Here is an 8,417-nt window from a genome sequence, read left to right on the forward strand (position 1 = left end):
CAAACTTGAATTCCTGAAACAAAGGTCACTGTGAAAGATATATTCTGAAAGTGCAGCAATTAAGAATTACACTTATCAAGATTATAGCTGAAGAAAACATTCATTAACAACATGGACTGAGCTCAGGGTATTGTATGAATAAATCCTGAAGGCTATTCTTTTTCTTTGTTGCTAAGTATTTAGAAACTAGAAACATATATGGATTGTAAAAGATTGAAACACATAACAAAGAGAGTTACAGAAAAACTTATTGTATTGTGAAGTACACAGGAATCCTGCAGTTTTCAACAAACACCAGAACGCATTCAACACTTCAGGACTTTGAGAAATTCCATCACTTTCTTTATTAAACTCCGAAAGGATTACGACATAACAACTTCTTCAAGAGAAATCAACAACAACCCCTGCAAGCTTGTGCGAGGGGAAAATATATACCATCCGTTTGTACAAAATATCTGAGTGCTAAGTTATCTCAGAAATGAATACGTTCACCAACTTTTCAAGATATTAGATAAGAAAGTTATTACATCATTGAATACAAAGTAAATGCATCTTTATGTCTGTCAGAAGATATTTTGGCCTTTGGAGGCCACTGAGTCGGTTGGAGTGATCTGCATTAATGCTGAGAAATGCGCTTTTGGAGCTGCTCTACTGTAGCTTCTCGGCCTGGACACCTGTAGCTTCTCATCTTGCTTTGTTGACCGTAAGTTCTGCTGAGGTGGCTCAGCTTTCATCTTTAATGCATGCTGATTCTTTTTAAACTGTCCTATGCATGACAATTTGCATTTTTCATGAACAAAATTTATTGAATGGCTTCCTGTTTATAAAATCATCTGTATGGCCTTAGTCCACCATTCTAGTGTAGGTAGTTGATGCCTGAGAATTGCATCCATAGTCTCCTCTGCCTCTGTATATTTATAAAAATTGGGAGGCACCTCAAACAGGTGTTTGATTTCATTCATTATAAAAAATAAACTTTCTACTCTGTTGTAGAGAGTTTGTCCTGTGGCTGGCCCTGTTTCCTCTGAGGTGCTGGGCTTCTCATTGATTTGACTTGTGGCAAATGCATTAACCCTTTTGGCATACTGCTCATGTGTGAACAGTCTCCCTGCGCTGTTCAGTAAGCTAGGGAGCCCTCTGTTTTCTAATACCTGAAATTTCTCCAAAAACCTGTTTACCTCAGTCTGCATGTCCTGGGTTCTTCTCTCTAATGTCTGTACCAAGTTTCTCAGTGTAAGAACTCTCTTGATTAACTGAATGTGCTCAGTTCTGTTTGAAATTCCCGTGGCAGCCAACTGAGTACTTGTTCTATCGTTAAGCACATTAATCATCCTGGTGGCAATTTCAGGCATATTGCTTAGAGCAGCTCTTGATCTCTGAATTTCAGTCTGCGCTTTTGGAATGAGCTCTAACTGCTCATGGATTGTTTCAATATACTACCATTGGTCATTAATAGATTGGCCAATGTTAGCCCACAGCACTATTTTAAGCTCAGCCACAACCTTGTCTAATTTGAGCTCATTCTCTAACTCTTTGATCCTGTCTTTGAGGGCTTTTATCTCCCTGCCCTTTTCTGCCACAGACTGCTTGGATTTGTCATATCTATCATTTACTTTGGCCAATTTATCCCTGGTCTCATTCAGCTCTGTCATTTGAGCTTCCAGGGCCTGGATCTCATTCCTCAGCTTTTGCATGTCCAGGCTTGGGGCCTGCTCTGTTGCTGGCGGTGCTGCTGAGGTGGATATTACTGACTGTTATGTTTGTTGAGGAGGAGGAACAGTAGTTGGAGCAGTTTCCTCCAGGTTTATTACTTCAGGAGGAGGCTGGGAGGTCTGACCTTCTTCTCTTTGCTTCAAGGCTGCCTGTAATGCTGCCTGTGCAGCCTCTGATTCTCCCAGCTTTTCTTGTGTCTGGATTAACTGCTTATATAGAGACACCAGCAAGGCTGAGGCATCTTGATCATGCCTCTGCTGGGCAACCTCATCTGTTTGAGGGTGAATTGTGGCTGGCATTTTGATCTTTTTCTTCAAAGCGACCATGTCTGCATCCCTTAACTTCAATATCTCCTGTATGCCCTTGATATCTTTGGGATCATGCCCAATCTCAATAATTATATCTTCTAAGGACCTTATTCTGTTGTCCTTTGCTTGTGAGGATGCCCTTTCCAACTCAAGTTGGGCGGCTGTATTATTAAGGCTATTTTCCAGCCTATAATTGTCCAATGTTTTGTCTGCCAAGGAGGCATAGACCATCTCACCCGTTTGTTTGTGTAGCTCAATTTTGTCCATCGGGTGGATGTCCTTGGCAAGGACCTCAAGATTGGTCCTTATATAATCTGCAGGGGACTGGGGCTGTGCTACAGCTGGCAAGAAATGACTCATGATCATCTTGCCTTCACTAACATCAAAAGCAGACATCAGTCTTTGCTGGTTAGTGGGAGCGATCTTCAGCAAATGATTGTACAACTGTATTTTTATGGGCTCATTTCTTTTCTTTATGTCTATGAACTGCTGTTTAATGTTCAGTTCACCCTCTCTCTGCTGGCTAGAGGAGCTGACTTCTCCTCCCACAGTTCTGTTCTGTTCCTTTTGGAAGGAACTTGCAGATGCTTCCCTGCTAGGTGGGCCCATGCCCAGAGACTGCCCTGTTGGCATTTCCTCATCAGAGAAAGGATTCAATCTCTGTCTTTTCTCACCATGACTTATTGATGTGGTCAAGGGAGTCTCTCTGTCCCTTTTTCTGCTAGTATCCTCCTTTTGTGGAGTTTGGAGGATTGATGCATCAACTGATGTTTCTTGCCTAGGAGGCTCCGTATTTTGTGCCTGCTGTTCTGTGAAAATTGGGGCCTCAACTGCCCCTTCTTGTTGTGGGGGCTGCTCTTTATTATGCTTCCCTTCTTCTTGCTGTAATTCCTATTGTTGTTGTTGTTCTACCTGCTGCTGCTGTTGTTGCACCTTCTCATGAGGTGGCTGTTCAGTCTCCATTTCCTTTTCCTTGCCCTTGCTAGATATATCTTCAGTGGCTTTGGGTGCTTGCTGATTTACAGTCGAGGAGGATGCAACTGCTCCCACTTGTGTGCTTGGCAGGGAAAACACCTGTGAACAAAGTTCAAGGTCAGCCATCTTTTTTAGATTCCTCACCGCTCTTTGATTCAACTCTTCTTGTGTAACCGGCTCTTCTAGGGTTCCTCTCCTCCATTTTGCTTGGTTTGCATGTTTTCCAATGTGAGGGATCTTTACATGATCATAGCCAGAGAGCTTATATTTGAGCCTTCTCAAAGTGATGAAGTGGTTGGGGTCATAAGGTTTCTAGAGGAAACTGGTTTGAAGGCCAAGGGACTCAAGCATCCTATCTGCTTCTCTCCAACCTTCCTCCCTCTGGTTATAGACAAAGTGGCCAAGTTGGTTCCTGCCTTTCAACTGTGCTTTCTTGCCTTTGCCTGAAAATTTAAGCACATCAACATTGCCAAACTGCCTGAAGTATTCTAGGGCAAACAACCTCATAGGCACATATTTGGGTAGCCTGTAGGGAGGCAATTCACACCCATATATCCTGATGACGGTGTGGTTCTGGTAAAAGTACCAGTCCCCAGTGTTGTATGATTTGGACAACTGCAGGATCCTGTGCATTTCATCAGTGAGCCTTGGAGGAGGTGAGCCCATCATCATTGACATAGTTGGGTGGATGAAGTGATCTATGAACTCACAATAAGTATAAGGAGACTCGAATCTACAGTGGAAAACAGAGGACCAATAGACCACTGATCTTGGATTTCCTTGGGCATCCTCTCTTTTGATTGGAAAAGAGAACTTCTGATGTTGATGATATAAGATCAAGTGGTAAATGTAAGAGGTATATCTGAACACTCTTTCTCTGGCCAGGTTCATTAGTTGCTCATGTATTTTGTCTGCTATATAGGTGGCATAGTCATAGCAGATACGAGACTTGCCAAGAGCAAACATGAGCATCATTACCAACACAGTTTGATCAACAAACTCAATTGAGTTGTAGCCCAAAATGGGACTAATCATGTCTGCAAGATCTTTGCCTAGTTGGTTGAGGTATACTTGATTGATAGGAGGATACTTCACAGAGTCAGAGTCAATGTATAGCTGGTTTAATTTGGTGACCTGAGCATCTGTCATTCTGGCTCCTTGATTTATCAGGTCTACAAGTGATAGAGGGACCAGTTTCTTCTCAGTCCTGAAGCAGAGCATATCCTTGATAGCTTATGGGGTGACATAAAACACAGCTAAGCCTGAAGGGTCGAGAACTGCCCTCTGAGTGGGGTCATACTTTTCAGCACACAGATGGATCAAATCAGGGAATTTTCTAACCTGAGGGAGCTTAAAAATATGGAGGAAAGACTCCCGTATGCCCAACACATCTGTTCCGGTCTCATGCTTGGCCTTCAATTCATTGAGCAGGTGAATGTGGAACTTTGTCCTCATCAGCATTTCCTCTGAAATCTGATAGTCCATGTCTGCCAGAGACTGCCATTCCAACTGTCTCTGAGGGGCATTCAATGGAGCAACGTTCAACGCTATAGGAGCTACTGGTGGATCCATGATTTCTTCTAGGATTATGGATGGAGTTGCTATGCAGAGCAAAGAGTTTTCTTTGATGGAGAAATGTGAATTTTTCAGGGATACAGGATAAATGATCAGCTGCAGCAATTGAAATACTGCTTTAAGGTATAGATAAGGCTAATGTCTGGTATCAATCTATCTCTTTTAGCAGGTATGTACAGTTTGAGTGACTGGTTCGCGATTGCGCAAACAGAGTACAGTTTCTTATGAAAATGTGGGCAAACAAGGCTCAGCTGGTGCTTTTAGACCTCACAGTTGCTAATGGGGACTAGGCACAGAGATTTTGCCGGTGAATTTGCAAGTTTTTTGTCTTTTAAGCTCTTTTGAGGGAATTCACAGACAAAGTAGGCATATGAAGGATTTATAAGGGAAAATACCTGGTAAACAGCGAGCAATGGTCACGAATGTCTGTAGAAATGGCGCGCCGGAGGTCTCCAAATTGATTTCAGCAAGGTGGTGCAGGTTTGGACGTAAAAATCATGCAGAGAAAGCAACAACGCTTTTGGCAAAAAGTATGAAAAAATGCGAAAATTGGCCTAAATATGGATTTTTGGCATATTGGCGCGTTTTTTGGATGACGTCAGCATGACGTCATCAGGTGGGGTCAAGGTCGGATGACGTCAGCATGATGTCATCGGGTGAGGTGGCAGGCTATGATTGGTCCACGGATATGATGAATTGGCAGACATATCAGCACGGGGGCAGACGAAGGGGCTGACGCGACGGTGGGGTGGCACTGACGTGGGTATGACATGGTGGTGATGTTGGCCGGGCGGATCGACCGAAAACCGGAAGCGGTTAGCAGTTTCTCATCGCACTGCTTTTGATACGGAAGGGGAATTGTCAGGCGTACCTCCGATGAGCTGTGGGGATGACGCGTGGCAGAGGCCTGACGTCACCTTCTGACAGATATTAGAAGGTATCTGTCGGACGTCGAGGCCGGTCCGATATGGATGAGGACCATCGGATCAAAGAGGTCCGATCCGACGGTTGACGGGTTAGTGAGATGATCGGACAATACAGAAGGGGGTGGGATTATTTTAATATTTATTTCGGGATCTGTGCTTGGCGGAAACCTCTTGGGATATGGCGGATTTATAAAGGTTTTTCAATGCCCTTTTAATATAAAAATAACATGGCGCCCATACTTTGGATAAATGAAAAAAGTGGGTTTTTTGTTTATTTTGCAAATTAAAGCGGGTATAGGTAGAACAAGGTCTTTTATAAGGTTTTCTTTAGCAAATGAAGGTTTTACTGGGCCAAATGAATTCAGAAGAGGGGAGGGGGGTTAGACTTAGGTTTATCAAAGTGACCAGATTTCATTTGATCCCTGACAGAGGACTTATTGGCTATTATGCCAAGAGGAGGGATATTTATACAATGTTTGGGGTTTATACACCATGGTGTTATAATACTAGGGGAAAGGGTAACATAGGGGAATTATATAATAGAGTTAGGGTTAATATGGATGAAAGGAGTGGATGAGGGGAGATAACACTAAGTTTATTTGAAAATAACTTAGCTTAGGGAGTAGATCAAAATGAAAAGAGTTTTAGACAAGAAATGTGGCTTCTAATAGGACCTAAAACCACCATAAAACCATCAATTCTTTCATGAATCTCAACTGATGATGGGATGTTAGTAATGAATGGGAAGAGGGGAAGAAGGGAGGTTAGACATGCTTCTTTGCTTTGCTGCCACCTGATGGAGAAGAAGGACTTCTCAATCCATTGATTTTGCTTTGTGAAATAGGTTAGCACACTTGCAATTTGTAAGAAATGATATTTCTGCAACCCCAACTGCCTACCCATCTTTTTGCCTAGCATTTTTTGTTTTCTTCTTGGAGGGTGCACTTAGGCTTGCAGACCCTTATTTGCCTTTTCTTTTCTTTGGCTTTTTCTTTTTGTTTTTCTATCTACTTCTACCCTTATTTCTTCCAAGGTCCCAGATTAAGCAGTTGGGAGCCTTTCTTCTCTACCTAAACTACTTGTCTGCCAAGATTAAATAGTTTGGACATATTTCTTTCTCTATTCTATAACTGAAAATTTAAAACATGGCATGATCCAGATTAGGCTGTTGGACCATCCATCAAAATTGAGAGAACATCAAGCTATATACACAGATTGTTTTCTCTTGGAAATATGTGATCTTTGCATCATCAAAGCAAAGCATATTTGGACCTTTGCTTGCCAATCATGAAATATGAAACCTATTGGTATAGGTAGCTAACACCATGAACCATTCTTAGTTTCTTGAGTTCATGAGTACACTCGGAAGGAACGAAGCTTCATCCTTCAGCCTTCGGATTTGCGTCATGTACCCTTCTTGGTTTCTTGAGCACGTGAGCTCACTATGAAGGCATGAAGCTTCATCCTTTAGCCTTCAAAATTTCACAATGAGCCCTTCTTAGTTTCTTGAGCACATGAGTGCACTCTAAACGCATGAAGCTCCATCCTTTAACCTTCAAGAGTGTGAACTTCACTGTCTATCTCTCCCTTGAGTGCACAATTCACTGAGAAGTCCAAAGCCTTCCCTTTCATCCTTCAAACTTGTACCATGAAACCTACCTCGATTTTCTCCCTCCCTTGAGTGCATGAGTCCATGTTGAATGTCTAAAGCCTCCTCCTCTTAGCCCTTTAGCCTTTCAAACTACACTTATGCACCCAGAACCCCCTTTTGCCCCTTTGGAGTGCACTTAAAAGGCATGAATAGAAAATAAGCATTAAACATGGTAGAATAAGATATTTTTATGCTGATAGTTTCTTTTGATGAGTGATTTGATATACATGTATTCCAGAAACAACATGGCAAGCACACATGAGGAAGATCAAGGAAAGAAAACAACCAAAGGAAGTATGGAAAGAACAAATAACAAACTTGAATCTTGACGATAAAAGTACCCTAAAGACTCCATTGAATCATGGACCATTTGGAGGGTATATACATGAACAATAGAAGCTACTTGAAGAATGAAGATACAAGTGGCTACCATGTCACCATTGGAAAAAGTCCATGTCATCTGTCACTATTAGTCCTAATCATTAGAGATAGTGACATGTCTTGTTCTCATCACACGATGATGTGGAAGTCATGATGTATTGTTGTAATCATTATAAAGGAAAATAAGTAGAATACCAAGAGTCATGTATGATCTAAAGATTCATGGAAGTCCAAAGGACATCTAATACCAAAATTCATATATAATTCCAAAGGTTGTAGAATTCCAAAGGTCACTAGAAGTTGGAAACTCAAGATTCATGAGGATGTGGAAAGGTCATTCCTCAAGTTATAAATAGATCCTCATTTCTCATGTAAAGGCCTTTTAACCTTTGCCTCTCCCACAAGGAATTAGAGGGACAAAGTAAGTACTTTTTTGGAGCAAGTAGTGGCTCTAACACTCCATGATTGGAGCTAGTGGTGTTCATTGTATTTATGTATCTTGGGGCTTTTGCTTAATACTTGAAGCCTTTTGGCTAGCACATTTTCACACATGGATTGTGGATTTTTCTAAGACTATTCTTTGAACGTTTATGATTCATATTCAATTTCACATGTATTGAAGTAATTGAACTATTTTCGTGACTTGGACACTTAATGTTATGAAACCAGCTCAAGAGAAGATAGAAAAGATAGATCAACGCCTTATAATTCAGCCTCTTCGAGGGGGAAACCTCCTTTACATTACATCAATGAACAATTCTTGGATGATTCAAATGACAAAACCTCCTTTCTATATATAGGAGTCTAAGGAGTCACAATATAATCCAGCCGACCTAACAATAATAATATAAAGCCACAAAAATAAGAATAGAGGGATTCTATGGGGCA

Source organism: Pinus tabuliformis, chromosome 5_2, assembly GCF_031772625.1.
Source record: "Pinus tabuliformis cultivar Carrire ecotype Pingquan chromosome 5_2, CPIR1, whole genome shotgun sequence".
In the NCBI taxonomy this organism is placed as follows: Eukaryota; Viridiplantae; Streptophyta; class Pinopsida; order Pinales; family Pinaceae; genus Pinus; species Pinus tabuliformis.